The following is a 19321-nucleotide window of genomic DNA, read 5'->3' as shown; positions in this document are numbered from 1 at the left end:
GCCACTTGGCCAATCTCGCCCAGCGCAGGTAGCCTTCATTAGATTTGACTTTCAGCGCAGGTACAAGGAGGAGCAGTTGCATTCCAGCGCAGGTGCTCAGTGGAGCAGCTGACATGATCCAAAATAAGCCTGTTTTTGAGTGTTTTCAGGTGGAGAACTGATGGGAAGTGCTGTGGTTTGCTGACCTTGTTCTTCTAGGGGTAAGAACAACATGTTTAGGGACTGAGGATCCCTGTAATTATCGACATTTCATGCTCCATGTTGCGAGGCACAAAAATGTCTATAACAGTTGCCCCCTAAAGTATGAGGCCGTTTATCGGGTGAAATGCTTTATCCAGAGGGTCCGAAGTTCATTCAAGTGCTGAGAGGTGCCCTGTAATACAATACAATACAATACATTATTTTTCATTCTGTTTTCATGATCTAGCTGAGGCGGGCATTCCCATGCTCAGCTTTATAAATACATTTTGGTACATAGAACAGACGATCGTCTGATGGTAGACTGATAATTTTCTGCTGAAATTATCATCCTTTGAATAGGATGATCATCTGCTGCAATGATGTACACGACAAATGCTTTTATATTTCCTGAATATGTATCGCAGCCCGGATGGATGAAACTAGATCCAGGGTCTTCAAACTTGTTCGATCTTCACTCTAAGTACAAGTCGATCCATGTGAGAATTTCGCTGAAGTCGAACATGGAAAGACATCGCTTGACTACCGGTCAATGATGAAAACCGTTAACAAGCGCGAGAGGAATCACCGATAATGATAATGACCCTCAAGGTACTGCAGTACAATTCACGTGGCGTGAATAAAGGACTTGGCGTTGAACGCCGCGCAAAATCTTCTGGTCGAAGGTCATTGATGTATACCTGTCGCCGGAAGTGAGAAACTTGCCATTGAGGCATGCAAGCTTCAAAGTACTGATGGGGTTGTTCCTAGATCAACTTCTTGGATGATGAGCTGAAGTCGACAAGAAGCGATCCGTCAAAGGAGGGCCTTAATGAATCCCACATCAATGACACGGAACGGAGCTAATGATTTTAGTGGAGGTGAAAACAAACTGTGATATATGATTCAGGGTGGCGATCATGAATGGATGAAGGACAATGTATGGCAGTGGATGGGACACGGTTGACACTTTCAGAATGACCCCTCTTGAACATATAATGACACTGATGTGATGGATCGGTAGCATTACCCCAAATGTGGATGGTTTGGCGAGGACCATGGTGATGAGACCGGTGAATGAAACAACCCAACCCGATGTGGTACGGAGGAAAAGTGTCATGTTCAAGAGTGACTTGCTACCATTAAACTTTGATGTTCTCCCAATTTTTCCCCAGTCATTTCTGACCAGTACCTCTTTATTTTTGTCAAGCTTGAGGAGGATAACATATGCTTGTTCTATAACCTGCCATTCGGGCAAGCCCATCGCTATGATTTAACGAGCTTAGCGATAGGGAAACTCGTTCTCGTCTAAAGACAAGTTTGTCGCTATTTAATGAATTTTAACGAGTCTAACGACAAGGATAACTCGGTCCTTTTCATTTTTAGAGAGTCTGAAAAGGTACAGAAAGTCAACTCCATAATTTCTTTTTCGTCAGCTAATCCCTTAAGTCCGAAAAAGTATAAAACGATACAGAAGGGATGGCTGTTCGGTACTTTTAACGAGCCGAACAAGACAAGCGCTCGATCCTTTTGTGCAATAATCCCTCAGGTCCAAAAAGATTAAAATTTAGAGGAGGGATAGCGTTCCGGTCATTTAACGAGCTGGAAGGCCAAAACTCGGCAAACTACAAGATACATGTACTCATAACTGATGCATGGATTAGAGTGAATCAAATATACAAGTAAATACAATACATCAATGTAATACAAGTATATAGGAGAACATTCAAAGCTTTATTGATAAAAGTAACAGGGTTCTGAGAAGGTTACAACCATCAATGGCTCCAATCCAGCAGCACCTCCCCAGCAGCAAGAAGTCTCCTCTTCACCTCTGGAAAAACAATCACCCAATAGCTCTAACTGTAAACCAACAGCACTTCCTTACTTTGCACAAAATTCCAGCCTCCCTAGACCTCATAGAAGAGCTCTATATATAGGATAGAAGAAGAAAGGATGAGTCAGCTTGAGACTGACATAAAGCTGCCTTATGTCCTCTCCCTCTTCAGTTCCTGAGTCCACTTGGAGATCCTTGCTTACACATGGAGATCAAGTACCTCTTACTCATCACAGGGCGAATCCCTTGAACCAAGTGTCAGTTTGGAAGCTTCCTGGGCAATTGACACCTTGCAGAATGACTGTGCCACTTGGCCAATCTCGCCCAGCGCAGGTAGCCTTCATTAGATTTGACTTTCAGCGCAGGTACAAGGAGGAGCAGTTGCATTCCAGCGCAGATGCTCAGTGGAGCAGCTGACATGATCCAAAAATAACCTGTTTTTGAGTGTTTTTAGGTGGAGAACTGATGGGAAGTGCTGTGGTTTGCTGACCTTGTTCTTCTAGGGGTAAGAACAACATGTTTAGGGACTGAGGATCCCTGTAATTATCGACATTTCATGCTCCATGTTGCGAGGCACAAAAATGTCTATAACAGTTGCCCCCTAAAGTATGAGGCCGTTTATCGGGTGAAATGCTTTATCCAGAGGGTCCGAAGTTCATTCAAGTGCTGAGAGGTGCCCTGTAATACAATACAATACAATACATTATTTTTCATTCTGTTTTCATGATCTAGCTGAGGCGGGCATTCCCATGCTCAGCTTTATAAATACATTTTGGTACATAGAACAGACGATCGTCTGATGGTAGACTGATAATTTTCTGCTGAAATTATCATCCTTTGAATAGGATGATCATCTGCTGCAATGATGTACACGACAAATGCTTTTATATTTCCTGAATATGTATCGCAGCCCGGATGGATGAAACTAGATCCGGGGTCTTCAAACTCGTTCGATCTTCACTCTAAGTACAAGTCGATCCATGTGAGAATTTCGCTGAAGTCGAACATGGAAAGACATCGCTTGATTACCGGTCAATGATGAAAACCGTTAACAAGCGCGAGAGGAATCACCGATAATGATAATGACCCTCAAGGTACTGCAGTACAATTCACGTGGCGTGAATAAAGGACTTGGCGTCGAACGCCACGCAAAATCTTCTGGTCGAAGGTCATTGATGTATACCTGTCGCCGGAAGTGAGAAACTTGCCATTGAGGCATGCAAGCTTCAAAGTACTGATGGGGTTGTTCCTAGATCAACTTCTTGGATGATGAGCTGAAGTCGACAAGAAGCGATCCGTCAAAGGAGGGCCTTAATGAATCCCACATCAATGACACGGAACGGAGCTAATGATTTTAGTGGAGGTGAAAACAAACTGTGATATATGATTCAGGGTGGCGATCATGAATGGATGAAGGACAATGTATGGCAGTGGATGGGACACGGTTGACACTTTCAGAATGACCCCTCTTGAACATATAACGACACTGATGCGATGGATCGGTAGCATTACCCCAAATGTGGATGGTTTGGCGAGGACCATGGTGATGAGACCGGTGAATGAAACAACCCAACCCGATGTGGTACGGAGGAAAAGTGTCATGTTCAAGGGTGACTTGCTACCATTAAACTTTGATGTTCTCCCAATTTTTCCCCAGTCATTTCTGACCAGTACCTCTTTATTTTTGTCAAGCTTGAGGAGGATAACATATGCTTGTTCTATAACCTGCCCTTCTGGCAAGCCCATCGCTATGATTTAACGAGCTTAGCGATAGGGAAACTCGTTCTCGTCTAAAGACAAGTTTGTCGCTATTTAATGAATTTAACGAGTCTAACGACAAGGATAACTCAGTCCTTTTCATTTTTAGAGAGTCTGAAAAGGTACAGAAAGTTAACTCCATAATTCCTTTTTCGTCATTTAATCCCTTAAGTCCGAAAAAGTATAAAACAATACAGAAGGGATGGGTGTTCGGTACTTTTAACGAGCCGAACAAGACAAGCGCTCGATCTTTTTGTGTAATAATCCCTCAGGTCCAAAAAGATTAAAGTCTAAATGAGGGATAGCTCTTCCAGTCCTTTTAACGAGCTGGAAGGCCAAAACTCGGCAAACTTTTCATATTTTATGAGTCAGTGAAAAGAGCTCAAAGAAGACTCGTCTTTTGAGGAACGAGTGATAAACAGGGATAGCAACTGATTCCAGGTACAGATTGGAATTTTCCAATCACGGCAGTGTCACAAGGATGGCTAGGTGAAATCACTCTTCGCAGCTGTTTCTCAAAAGAGGTAAACACACAAATGGAGGTGAATGATCGGCCAAATGAACAGTGGAGGTGACGGTGCACAAACACGACCAAGGCTTTTATGGCTGATGAATTTACGATCTCAAAAGGTTATTTACCGGTTCGTTTTTTCTGAATGAGCTTGAACTCTGAAGGAAAGCCTGCTCATAAACTTATGTTTATTTTTTAACGAGCATGAACTATGTGCTAAAACTGCTCGGATCTTGCGTTTATTTTTTAACGAGCATGAACTATGTGCTAAAACTGCTCGATATACCAGTCATAATAAGAACGCCTCCTGTGAGATAGCTATTTTTTAAGGAGCTTTATCTCACGAAGCTATGCTCCAATTTTGGCAAGTTTTTACCTTTGCCCCACAGGCTTTCTTCATGTAAGGTCGGAAACGGCTAATCCTACGAGTTTAAAGGGTTAGACCTACGGGTTTAAAGGGAGGACCTAAAAATTTAAAAAATAAATAGTCGTCCCTTGCTTACATTCCAAAAGTTTGCATGCCCCCAGGCGTAAGATAGAATTTCGAGGCTGCCCCTCCTCTCCCCTACTTCTGCTTTTCTTTGGGTGTTCACAGCTACTTGTCATCTTGCCAATCTAATGTTAACGATACTAGTCTTCTCGTTATTTTAAGGGGTCTTACGCGGTACTTGTCTTCCCGTCGGCCCAACTTTTAACGAACAGCTATTTGTGACAAGAGAAGAACACTACTCAAAGACAAAACATTGGTATTATTGAGGGAGGCTTGCCTCTTTCTTATTATCCGAAGAGGGTTCTATTCGCTGCCGCAAATCAATCTCTTTCTTCGGCGCTGTCTATCATTGGGTTGTCCAAAGATGGTTACCCTTTGTCACAACAATATAGTCCCCTTCTTTGCAGGCTGCCCCTGCTTATCCTTCAAAACATATGTTTTAATGGGCGAGGCTTGAATTCAAAGATGGCTACTACTTGTCGCAATAAAGGGAATTCCTACTTGGGCAGTGCCCACCTATTTAGACAAAGGTGAATGACTCTTTTGTCAAACACATAACTTTAACAAAAGAATACTATTCCAGAACAACCCCTCTTCCATTCACGGACGGGGTACGGACTAGTCATATTCTTCTGCGGAAATTCTACCTTATACCCAGGGTTTCTTCTGCCCGAAGCAGACCAGGGTGCATGCCCCCTGGGTTCCAGTCTTTCTTTCCGAATCACTCGCACTCATCGGGAAGGAGGACTGGGGGTGGAGGCGAATCTTGAGTGAACAGACCATTTAGGAATGGTATTTGACTATTTGCGATGCGAGATCCTGGAAACGAAAGTTGGTCTACGAGCTTGACCACCCTTCCTTCGTGTGGAAAACACATTACTCTAAAGAGTGAGGAGACTATCGCTCCCATGCAATAAATATAGTCACGTCCAAGGAGTAGGTTATAATCCAAGGGTCCTTGGACGACCATCACATTCAAATTAACGGTCTTCCCTTTCAACGTGACAGGCACATTGGGGAGGATTCCTAATGGTCGACTGGTTCCTTTATCAAAACCTGAGAGATTTCTTAACTCAGGTAAAAGCGCCGGGGAACCCAGTGCTTTCCAAGCAACAGAGGAAAGGATACTCACAGACGCCCCTTCATCAATGATAGTACCAGCCATGATCATTCTATAGATCTGGACAATGATTCTGAATGGTACACTGGCTGGTAACCGGGGTCTGCCTAGTTGATTCCAATCAAAGGATACAACCAGGTTGCTTGGTGGTGGGACCAAATATACGGCCGGATATGACCCTGATGATGTTCCTTCCTGCGATAAAGGAATGGGCGCATTGCCCTGACGCTCATCAGAGTCGGTGCTGATGAAAAGAACCTGGATGGTGTCATCCTTATTCTCTTCAGTGAGGGTGTCGCATGAAGATGACTCTTCGGCGACGGTGTCATTCGAAGATGAAACTTCTGAAGGTAGAACCGGGTCAACTGCCGTATCGACCTTTGGACTTTCGTCCGGTCTGGATTCAGTAGGTTCATTTTCAGTGACTGACGCTTCAGCTGACCACTTGAGCGGGCCAGCTGGATTTTCAACTATTGAGGGATTAGGCACGAGTTTTTGGTATCCAGGAGGAAGTCGTAACGGTGATACCGGACGATCTTCCAAAACTCTCTTCGCCTCATCTAAGAAAGGACATCGGTGAATGGCGTGATCGCCTTCACACAACATACAGGGTGATCTTGGTCTCCCTTTTCGTCCTTCACTCTCGCTAGTTGATGGACTGCAATCAACATGACTACCAGAGGTTGATGCTACCGGATTGTGCAACCTGGGGGACCAGTCCCTTAGTATCCGGGGAATACAAGGACAATCACGATGGAAGTGGGTCCCTTTGCAAATGACACATGGCGATTTAGGCCCGGTCAGTGCAGTGTGTGGGTTTTTGTCAGCTGTCTTTTGCTTGCCCCCAGTCGCCTTCGCCATAGGCCCCTTCTGCTTCTTTTCTTTCTTCTTCTTTTCCTTCTTCTCCTTGGGAGGTTGACTCTTGCCAACTCTACCTTGCGAAGATGAAGGATCAGAGGAAGTATTGTAAGAAGTGGAAGGCTGGTGGGTAGTTCTAGACTGTTCTGACTGTTGATTCGACTGCTCAGGATTAGTGGCGATCTGGACTACATTAGTCGAAAAGAGCCATACAGGTAGGCCAATTGTCAATCCTGGAAGTGACAATGTTGCCATATGAGGCGCACCAACATCTCCCCAAGAGGAGAAGGGATTTGGACTTCCGCCAAGGTTACCTCCTTGGTTGGTGGGCTCCATACTTTTCGACTGAAAGATCAACGTGGGAATAACAGGTGATTATGTTCCGCTTAAAATAAATTTTATTAACGACGCTTTTAGACACAAACTTGCTTTTTCATGTTTTAAGAGTCGAGAAAAAGCTAAAGATGACTCTAGTCGCCTTCGATGTATTAACGAGCCCGAAGTGACAAATGCTCGGTTGGACTTTTTCAGTTATAGAGTTTGAAAAAGGCCAAAAGAAACTGCTCTGGAGATCTAGGCAGAGGGTGTGCCAAACCTTTCGCGAAACCACAGAATACGTTTTACGGTACGGGTGGTCGATCTTCGTGAATGCTGTGTTCACTGCATCGCGATTAGTAGGGCGGCCGACACGGCTTCCTAAGGATAAAGGATAAATGCCTATAGGGGTCTCCCAATATACGCGACGGTACGCGGGAGCACAAGTCCGTATTAGTGCCACCGACTCTCAGGAGGAATCACCCACCTTCGTAGAGATCGACAGTCACTATGTTTAACGACGCCGGAACACGTCTCTACCTAGACCTCTAGATGTTTGCGTTATGTTACAAAGCGTTGTTATGTAAATTGGATTTATTTTAATGTTGATCTTGCTTAGCAGTTTGCCTTTAAGGATCACCACGAGATGTATATATACAACTTCCTAAATGCAATCTAAGATGAGAAGCAAAACTTTTCAATCTTTCAACTTTGAAAACCTTAATCTACTGAGGGAAAAGAAAGACACAACTTTTCGCACAGATCATAGAACACACACTAAAATGCAAATTTTCCTAAATCGTCAAGCACACAGTCAAATGCAAAATGCACAATGCAGATATTTCTTTTCTTTTTCCTTAATGTTGATGTAAGACAGAAAGGAAACTATTGTATAACTTCGAATCTAATTTCAAGCGAAAATAAACAAGCTTGTCCAAAATCAAAAGACACCTTAAGATCGACTTGTTTAGACACTGGAAATGTATAGATTCAAACCATAAGATGAAAAACAAACAAACTCAAACAGCCATGAACAGTAATAAAACTAGCTCTTAAGATCACAAAGACACTTTTACAGTTCAGGATCTAAGAGGCCACAGCTATACTGGTTCGCTTTTCACAATGGGAAACTGTAACTGAAGCAAGAAATACTGAAAGAACAATCACATTTTCATCACACAACTGAGGCGGAATAATGTCAAGGAAAGTTGGTTTACAGCAAGTACAATGACAAGCAATCAGCAGCAAAATAACAGTGAAAACAGGGCTCAGACACAGTGGGAAACCTCAGGAAGACATAGCCTAACTGGATCAGCGCAGGCTCTGGTCTGTCAAATTGACTCTCAGCGCAGTTCCCGAAGGGAGTACCTGCGCTGTAATGCAGACTGCCTGTGGACAGCCTGCTCTGGGACACGAGAGTTGCGTTTACAAGGATTTCCGGGGTCATAAAAAGCTCAAAAATGCATTGTTTTTGCTGAAATAAAAAGCTATAGGTCAAGTACAGGCTAAGGGATGATCAAGAGGATGAAAAGCTATCACAAAGAGTACAAGAGTCTTTTGTAGATCAGCTCTTCAAATCATGAATCTGCTAAAAAATGAGCAAGAGTAGCAGCCCCTCTACTTCGCTTTTGATATAGTCAAAAGCTTTTCGATTCGGTACTCTTTGGTTCAGGAAATGAATAGCAAAGATACTACAAACACCAACAAGATACTAGGCTCCCCAGTGGAGTCGCCAGTTTGTTGTGGGTAAAAGTATCCGACTCGGATGACCCTATCCCTACTCTAAAGGTGACAGTCTTTAGCAACAACTGAAAGTAAAGCTTTAATGTTTTCCTTTATGAAAGTACAGAGAGAAGGAAGAAAAGATTAACCAACCGGTGTCTTTCGCTTTTGTCGATCCTTATCCTCTCTCTTTGTCTCTTGTTCCCAGCTCCTTGCTCCCTTTGCCGGTCCAGCTACACACAGATCCTGCACAACAGAGAGAAGAAAACTACAAGATACATGTACTCATAACTGATGCATGGATTAGAGTGAATCAAATATACAAGTAAATACAATACATCAATGTAATACAAGTATATAGGAGAACATTCAAAGCTTTATTGATAAAAGTAACAGGGTTCTGAGAAGGTTACAACCATCAATGGCTCCAATCCAGCAGCACCTCCCCAGCAGCAAGAAGTCTCCTCTTCACCTCTGGAAAAACAATCACCCAATAGCTCTAACTGTAAACCAACAACACTTCCTTACTTTGCACAAAATTCCAGCCTCCCTAGACCTCATAGAAGAGCTCTATATATAGGATAGAAGAAGAAAGGATGAGTCAGCTTGAGACTGACATAAAGCTGCCTTGTGTCCTCTCCCTCTTCAGTTAAACTTCAGTTCCTGAGTCCACTTGGAGATCCTTGCTTACACATGGAGATCAAGTACCTCTTACTCATCACAGGGCGAATCCCTTGAACCAAGTGTCAGTTTGGAAGCTTCCTGGGCAATTGACACCTTGCAGAATGACTGTGCCACTTGGCCAATCTCGCCCAGCGCAGGTAGCCTTCATTAGATTTGACTTTTAGCGCAGCTACAAGGAGGAGCAGTTGCATTCCAGCGCAAGTGCTCAGTGGAGCAGCTGACATGATCCAAAATAAGCCTGTTTTTGAGTGTTTTCAGGTGGAGAACTGATGGGAAGTGATGTGGTTTGCTGACCTTGTTCTTCTAGGGGTAAGAACAACATGTTTAGGGACTGAGGATTCCTGTAATTATCGACATTTCATGCTCCATGTTGCGAGGCACAAAAATGTCTATAACAATATGTTACTAAGAGATGCAGGTATTAGCCCTTCCAATTGGTTTCCAGATAAATTTAGCAACCACATGTCTCTCAAAGTTCCTATTCTTGCAGGTATTTGTCCTACAAGATTATTGTTGGACAAATCAAGTATTGTGTTTGCAGGTGAGAGGTATGGCAGAGTATACTCACATCCTTTCATGTGAACTATGATTTCTTCTTCAAAGGGAATATAGTTTGAAGAATTTACAAATCCTTGAAGTCTTTCAAAATGTAATGACATTCTTCCACTAATTTTATTATTGGATAATTCCAATACATACAAATAGGTGAAATTTGTTATCCATTCAAGGATGCCACCATGAAAATTATTATAGCCAAAGTTTAAAATTGCCAAAAATGAAATAGATTTCAAGTAGTGAGGAAGTTGCCTTGTCAATTTGTTTTTCCTTAAATGTAAATACTCAATTCTAGTACAATTAGCCAAAAACATTGGTAAAGTCCCAAAAGTTTTATTAGTGTGATCCGAGAAAAAAGTTAAAAGAGTGTCACTATTATTAAATTCAGGAATTGATCCTTCTAAATTGTTTTTTGATAAATCTAACACTCGAAGATAAACCAAACTAATATTATTGGGTATAGTGCCAAAAATATTATTATTATATAGATCTAGTACGTGTAAATCCTCTAACTGACCTATACTAAGCAGGAGAGATCCAGTCAAATTGTTATTTGATAAAGCGAGAGAGTGAAGATTTCTTAATTGACCTATGTTAGGTGGGATAGATCCAATTAACCGGTTGTTTGATAAGTTGAGAATGATCAATTCCGTATTGGTTATAGTGGGGGGGAATGCTACCTCTAAGGTTGTTAGTGGCTAGTCTCAAAAAATATAGGTGAGTACAACTGAATAGGTGGGAGGGATGTGGCCACGGAGAGAGTTGTTGGATAAATGAATAATAGATATGCATTGAGTCAAACCAATAGTTGAAGGGATTGGAACACTCAATTTGTTTCCCTCACCAAATAGGTAATGGAGTGAAGTGCAGTTGCTAATCGAAGATGGAATGCTTCCACTTATACTATTGAAATTGAAGATGAGTGATTCCAACTTGACTAGGCGACCCAATTCTGATGGTATTGGACCACTCAAATTGTTGTCGTAAATCACCAAGTCCTTGAGTGAAGTGCAGTTGGTGAGAGAAGTTGGGATGCTTCCACTCAGAGCATTGCTATTCAAGCAGAGATATTCCAACCGGACCAGGCGACCGAATTCTACCAGGATTGAACCCCTCAAATCATTGTCTCCTATATTCAACGTTTGTAGCAAAGCGCAGTTGCCCATAAAGGGTGGGATACTCCCCGCCAAACTATTAATGGAAAGGTCGATCTGTTGAAGACGTGTACAATTAAACAATTTCTTTGGAATAGAACCCTAGAGCGCATTAAAACTGAGGTCAATTATTCCTAGCGCTTTCAGCTGCCCAAACGCTGCTCAAATTCTCCCACTCAAATAATTCCAGAAAGATCTAAATGTCGCAAAAGAGAGAGGCTCCCAATTGATGGGGAGAGCATACCATTCAATCTGTATGCAGGAGTAAAGTTGCAACCACTTGTTTCATGTTTGGCTTGCATGAAATTATGTTCCACAGGCAGACGTTAGGTGAGTTATTGGTCGTCCAGTAGGAGAGCTATCCATATGGATCGAATGTGATGCCCTTCTGGAAGCTTAGAAGCGCCTCCACATCCCTTTTATGGTGATTCCGTCCATTAAAAGGAATGCTTTCAACAGAACTGAATCCATCCGTCTCCTCGTACACATGTTCAGAATGAGTATGGTAATGAATAGGCATTGCTACACCCATCATCACAGAGCACACAAACATGATGATGACAAGCAGAAGAAGATCCATTTCTCACTCTACCACTCAAACTTCCTTCAGATTTGTTATGTATTTATAATCACAGGAGGAACAGGGTATATGAAACCCACCTTAAGAAACTTTTCAACCTCAGCTTTAATAACTGCTGCTTTCCTAGGGTTTATCGGTCGAAGCTTCTGGCGAATAGCTTTTTCATTTTCATATGTCGTGATCTCATGTTGGGCTATAGATGGATCTATCCTAGGCATTTCCTCATAAGACCAAGCAAGCACGTCTCGAAAATCTTTAAAGAGATCGATAGAAATTCAAATTTCTTCAGGGGAACAATCAGCTCCAATGAAGACATTCTCGATAACGTTGGGATTCCTAGAGATGTTCACTGGAACAGTTTTTGAAATGAAAAACATGTTAGCTTCAACCAAAAACTGCGCTAGAGACAAAGGATTTAAAACTGCGTGAACATAATTAGTAGATGAAGGACTGGACAAGCTTGATTCTACTTCTCACAAATCAGGGAGGAAATATGACCGATGATGCAAATCATCCCACGACCTCTCAATACCCGTCATTGCTTCTAGAATTGATTCTTCAGATGGAAAAACAGTGTCTAGGCAATCCATAGCAGAATTTGAATCTAGAGTCCAGGCCAGAGCCACTCCCCCATCCAGTTCCTCCAGTGAAAAAGGGTTCCATGCATTAGCAAAGGGAGAAAAACTATGAAATGAACTCATGAAGGAGTAAGGCATGTTCCCCTGTTGGTCGAAAGAGAACTGATTCCTGGCTCCCAAGATGCTAATAGCCAGAATAGTCCATCCATGGAAAGGATTATAACCTTGAACTCTGGAGGGAAAGGTATTGATCCTAGAGATGGGTTAGAATGTGGTATATGACCACTCCCAAAAGGGAAACCCTGAAAAGAATTTGACCCTCTCGCCATGGAAGTCATAGACGTGGAAGTAGTGGATGGAAAAGTTAAGGGAACCGAAGGAATTGTGCTGGAAAGCATTCAAAAAGGGAAAGAACCAGTGTTGGAGGAAAAATCTTGGGTGCCCCCACTCGAAGATAGAATGGATGTAGAAAAAAATATTGCAGTGATAGGAGTGATTGAAGGTATGGAAATTGTACCTCCTCTTTGTACTGAGAAAGGAGTATTTACAATAGTAGCACTCATAGTTGAAACCATGCTCCCAGTAGTAGTCATTGAAGGAAAATACTGATGTAGACCAGGGCTCAAAGGCCTGTGGTTCAGGGTCCCAACGTATAATAAAACGTATGGATAATCGAGAGGGAGAGGACAAGAAGGAGTCTTAGGAGACTCAGGGAGTTCTTCAACCTCTATAACATCTTCCGATTGGAAGAGGACTCTAGAAAGGACTGGAGTGTTCCTCTCCAAATCTTGACTTACACTAGGTCTATTCTGCGAAACAATAGATTGAAATGGAGGATCAATCTCCATTACGTCCGATGCCACTGATTGGAAATCATGGGCAGAATTTCTCCTATGCCTTTTGGAGGAAGGCTCTGCACTCGTAGGTGAAAGCCCACAAAGCCTCCTAGACTGAAGAACTGGTCGATCAACCACTTTTAATTATTTAAGAGAAAATTTATAAAGCTATGGCCAACTAGGAGCAAAGAGAACTCTCTAACAAATTCCCTAGAAGATACAATCAATCAAGCAACTTCCAAGTATCTCCGTTTCGGGTGATGAGGACTGGACACCAAAATACAAGAAAGTGAAATCAAGGACCTTCCAAAGATAGTTTGGGATAATGACGACCCAAGCCTACTAGTGAAGGTGACAGAAACAATTACGCTGACCCCCAGACAAAATACTTTGTTGGTGTAAGTACCCAAACTTCACAAGAGTACCCTCCAGAAGTACTAATGAGCATGATGCAATGTCTGCCTCAGGTGTCGCGGGATTCCCCTCTACAGCAACCTATGTGGTCCCTAGGAATAGCAACTATGGACACCAGTTTGTATCAAAATCTGGGCGGAACAGTCTCGGGGCAGGATCCAACAAGTAGGAGAGGGGGTATCTCTCTTTCCTTGTCTTCACTCTCCCTCGTGCTTGACTCCCAGTAACGGAGCTTTCCTGGTCTTTCTAATGACACTGGATTTCACTCATTATTCAACATCTATGTTTAATAGTTTGAGTGTCCTTGGAGAGTTAACTCTCCACTCACTTATTCCAAGGCCCTAAAGAGCTAGACTTGTTGATGTAATTAATGACAAATCAAAAAATGTTCTAGTTCTTTTTAATTAAGCGCTTGATTTTAAAAGGTTGTTCTTTAGGTCACGTGTAAAATGAGAGTGAAACTTGTGGTTTTTTGACGCAAAATAAATCAATATAAACTTTGTTATATGCAAATGAAATTATTTTTCTTCGATGAAAATAGATTTCTATAAGGTTCTACGAATAAACTTGTAAAATATTTTTTTTCTTTTTTCAGAAAACATGCTCCACACACTCAAAATCTAACAGAAAGACTAAAATTCCTATAGTAAAAACTAACTTAATGCAAACTATAATGATGGTGCAAGATTATATGGATGCTCATGTAAGAAAATGTGTTCCTTCACAAGATTGATAGGCAAACTTGGCTATAAGGAGGGCACAAATTCAATGACAAACATCCCTTGAAACCAATCGAAAAAGTTCACAATTGCTCAAAAAAAATGAAGAAACCAAAAAAAAATTGAAAAGAAAGAGAAAGGCAAGAACGATGTTTTTGTCTTTTTGTTTTTTAAAGAACCCAAAGAATTTTTTGAGAACACAAAGACTACTAAAATTCCAAGACCAAAACCAAGCATAAAGAGTCCCAAAATTTGCAAGTTATGCACATCATTAATATAATAGAACTTGAAATGACAAAGGACTACAGACTTGCATAGATTGATCTGAACAGCGGTATAAAGGACTTTAGCAAACCAAAAGAACATCAAGAAAGACTTTCAAGATTGCCAAAGAGGCACTCAAAAACCATGAAAAACAAAATAGGTCAACCACAAAAAGGAAAGGAAAGAAAAGCAATACGAAAGTTGGGTTATAAATAAAACTGCAAACAATTTCTTGTTCCGCAAAGTCAGAACAACCAAGAACTTCTACAAGAAGCCTTGAACCCAAACCCCAAACTGAAACTTTACTAAAAAATAAAGCCCTAGGTTGACTAGGTTTTTCAATAGGGAGAAGATTAGAAACTGAAAACTTGCATGAAAGCAGAGCTTTACTGACAGTGAATGACCAGAAAATAGAAAAAAACACCAAGCAACAACCTTAACTGGGTCCAATATTTTGAAAAATTTATTCAAAATAAGGTATACGCAATTGTGCAAAGACAAAGCAGCATGTATACACGACTGAAACAAAGGAAAATCGCGTATACGCGAGTTTCTTTAAAGAAATTGTCATGTATACACTACTGTATCCTCTGAAATGCGTGTATATAAAGCTCAATAAAAGCAAGAAATCAATCAAACAAGCCTTGATCAAGAATAAACAACCCAATCTAGGAAAAACAAGAATGCTTTCCCCAGCAAAGTTGCCAATTCTGTTCCGGGTAGAATCACCCTAGGGTCTTGGGTTGAGAACTCCAACATAGTGGAGGGCATATAGCATAAAGAGACACACAAACAAGTAGTCCTAATACTTAAACAATTAAGTTTGGTATAGAAGGTCTTACCGGTAGGTCCTACGTTTAAGGTCATTCCTGTAGGGTTCAAACCCTCTGCTTCTTCCTTGCACTTTAAGACCTGCAATTAATTCAAGGAAAAGCATATACACCAAAAATAATTGAAAGCATGTTCATGATATCAAGGTTAGATCATATAAGCATGTAAGAAAATAAGCATTAACGTGAGATTTTATAAGAAAATCATGACATAAATTAATGCATAAAGACCATAATCATCACGAACAAGACAACACCTCTTTATTAATGTAAGCTAAAGAAAATATGGAAGAACTACAACCTGAGTCATTTGCCGACTCCAAGAGAAACCGTCCTCTGGATCTGTCCTGCCTAGGCCTCAGCAATCCTCCTCAATAAGTATACACAAGGATGTCATGAAGGGATGATGAACATCTCAAGAAGGAAATAGGGGTTTCCTATGACTTGGGAGTGCACAAGGCACAGGGATATCTTTAGACTTGATCAGGGATGTAATAAACTATAATATCAATATCTAATCCTTTCTCCTCCTTTAGGCCTTCCCATGGAGATGTATTTATACTTCTCCAAATTAGTTTTTTCAGTTGGGAAATAGTTGGCCCACGGGCTATAGTAGGTGGGTATCCAGTCAAACCCATAATCCCCCCTGAATTAAGGGAGATTATATATATTTTTAATGTTTTAACACATATACGCAGGTTGGGTATAGGCTGACCCACGTGTACATGTGCTTTCGATAGGGCATAATCACGTATGGGATTTAAAACATTGTTTTTTAGAAAATGGGCCAAGTCTAGTAGGGAAGGGTTACCCTAGGCCATATCATAGAGCATCAAATCTACCAAGGGTGGTAAATGGTGCTATAAAACTAGTTGGGACTTCTTACCGGGGAGATACCCTGACATGTTGGTGGGTCCAACACCGTCAATATAGTGATAAACCCTGACTCAATAAACCAATCTGACCCATACACGAGAAATCCAAAACTTTGGCAGCATCTAAACATCGGTAGCAACATATGAACATTACATGGATTTATGAAACCATTACGTCTCAAAAACACCTCATCCTCTCTCACTCTCAACAATACATGGCTTTAGAATCATAACAGATACAAGAAATCATGTGCACATGATAATCACATATCCTCACACTCTTGACCCTCGCAACAACCCAACAAGACAATATTATCAAGCTCTCACACCAAGAAACTCACCACACAGAAGCATACTATTCTCATTCATGCAACACATACTCTCCTTATGACAACAACAACATACATACTCTCAATACAAAACTGGTTGCTTTACTTTTCCTATGTACTTTTGATGCCATTCTATGAAACCGACTTAATATTCGTAGAGGCCATTGCTAGAGATGATGCAAAACCCTACAAAAATGTTCATGAAAAAAAAAAACATGAACCTTCCTTGAGTATGTTGGGACTTCCCGTCTGGAAGCTATGTCAAGCAAACAACATGCTTTGCTACTTTACCCTAACAAAACTTCAGAGATTTATTACAACTCTAATACAATCACCAGGCCATGCTGATATATGCAAAACCCGAGACTCATTAATTAGAAGGTTTTTCTACTTGTGTATATAGTAAGAGTGTTGGCTTCGACGACGTAGACGTATCGAGTGAATGATCTAGGCCAACACAATTATTTTTCATGTGCACTCTAACTTCTACCATACACTCTCCAAACACACTTTACATGTGCATAACCTCTAGCAATGATCTCACTACCATCACACCATCTTTAGTCACTCATTCTACAACATCAAAAAACACATTCTCTGTCCATGTGCATTCTATAGGTAATGTTTTTAATTTCCAACCCTCTAATCGATACATAACACCATTATTTAAAATTGATTTTGCCAAAGGATCAATTTAGACCCCATCAACGACTAATTATCACACTAGATCAACCATTACTAAAAAGTTAATGTGTTCATGACATTCATAATGATTTGGTGATCAAATCTAGTGAATGTGTGACTAAATCAACAAGGCCTAATCGATCCACTATATGAAGGACCAAATCAAACATTGAAAGTTTTTCACTCCTTAACTAGATCCATGTGCATCCAACAACCAACACTATCATGACCATATCGATATTAAGGCGTTCCACTCTCTTTTGGTGACAACTCAACCATAACACCTAGATTAAACCAAATATTCATGACATAACAACTAGATAATTAACATGTTCACATTCTGATTAGATTAGATAGATAATGTGCTCCACTACATTGTTGCACCAACTTGAAACTAGATCTAGTCAAGATAACAAGAACTAATCACCATTTTGAACAAGATAGAGTGCCAAAAATACTAAATCAAACTTTTTATTATTTTCCATCATGCCCTTGAAGATCAAATTGATTCATTGGATGATTTTCAAAACATGAAAATAATATATCAAACATGAATCCCTCCCAATTTCCTTTGATCGATCTAGTTTAGATAACAAATGAAAGAATTCACAAATGTCAAGTGAAATTCCCTTCACATATTCCTCTTTTTTGTATGACCAGATTGTTCCTCAATAGAAATCAACCCACAGGTGAATTCTTTATGCGCTGAAAAAATGTTCGTTGGATATGAATAAGACAAACTATGTACATATTTGAACTAATTCAATGCATTCAAGCATCCAACCTGAATGCCCACTCCCTTCAAACCTTGGCATAATAAATTTTTAAACCAATTTTGTTGGAAATAATACTGAGAGGGGGGGTGAATCAGTATTATCAGATCAATAAAACCTTTTCAATTTCATACTCAGAAACATATACGCGACTTCAGTTAAGTGAACCCGCGTGTACACGCGTCTGTGTCTAAAGCAACTAGCGTATATGCAGATATCTTATGATTCAGTTAATCTTATCTTCAGTAAATGCATCAGAACATTATTAAGCAATTTAGCAGTAAACAGGTGCAGTATAACAGAACAGAACATCACACAAGAGCCACACACATGAACACCATGATATAAGGTGGAAACCCAATGTGGGTGAAAACCACCTGCTGCAATTCGTCTCTTTCTTCTTTAATGAGAAACTTCTTTTACAATATACTGGTGCAGTCCTTTACCAGTACGCAGGCTACAACCTGCAGAGGGCTACAACCCTCTCTCTCGTTTTCCAACTACTTTTGGAAGGGAGCTACAACCCCCTCAGCTCTTGTACTAGCTGATCCATTTACTAGTACGTAGGTGCTGACCCTACAACCTTCAGGGACCACGTTTCATCAATTTTCAGACTGGATCCAAGAGTACAAAGCAAACATTATCGCAATACAATCATCAACTTATACTTGCATCATAATTCATTAAACAACCCAATACCGAATCACTGAAACCCTGTCATCAAGAACACAAAACCCAAACCAGAATCTAGAACTCTGCAACAACCACCAGAATCAGCAACAACCTGAAATATCAACTTTTATCATGCATACGCTACTTCACTGTACCAAAACCGCGTGTATACGCGCTTTCTCCAAAGGCAACCCGCGTGCAGATCTAGAAATGATTACTTCTGCCTTTGCTGTCAGATCCGACCCTTGCCAAGCGTCCCGAACAGATAACCAGTAATACCAGATCCTCTCACTGCGTCAGATACACCACACACACCTATCTTTGCCTAGTGATCTTCTCCTTATATAGCCTTAGGCCTTGTTCAATACCAAGAGCCAAAACCATAGAAACACAATACCATCAACTTCAAAACTAGGGATCGACACGCCCGTCGAGACACAATGGTCCGAAACCATAGGCACAATTTCCAAGGACTAACCGCCATGGACCAAAGGTACTTTTCCACATACACGCGCTTTTTCTGAAGCCAACCTGCGTGTACACGCGGATTCTCCTTGCTGAACCTGCGTATATCTCTTTCTTGTCCTGC

Source organism: Pinus tabuliformis, chromosome 3_2, assembly GCF_031772625.1.
Source record: "Pinus tabuliformis cultivar Carrire ecotype Pingquan chromosome 3_2, CPIR1, whole genome shotgun sequence".
Taxonomy (NCBI): Eukaryota; Viridiplantae; Streptophyta; class Pinopsida; order Pinales; family Pinaceae; genus Pinus; species Pinus tabuliformis.
This window is presented reverse-complemented; position numbering follows the sequence as displayed.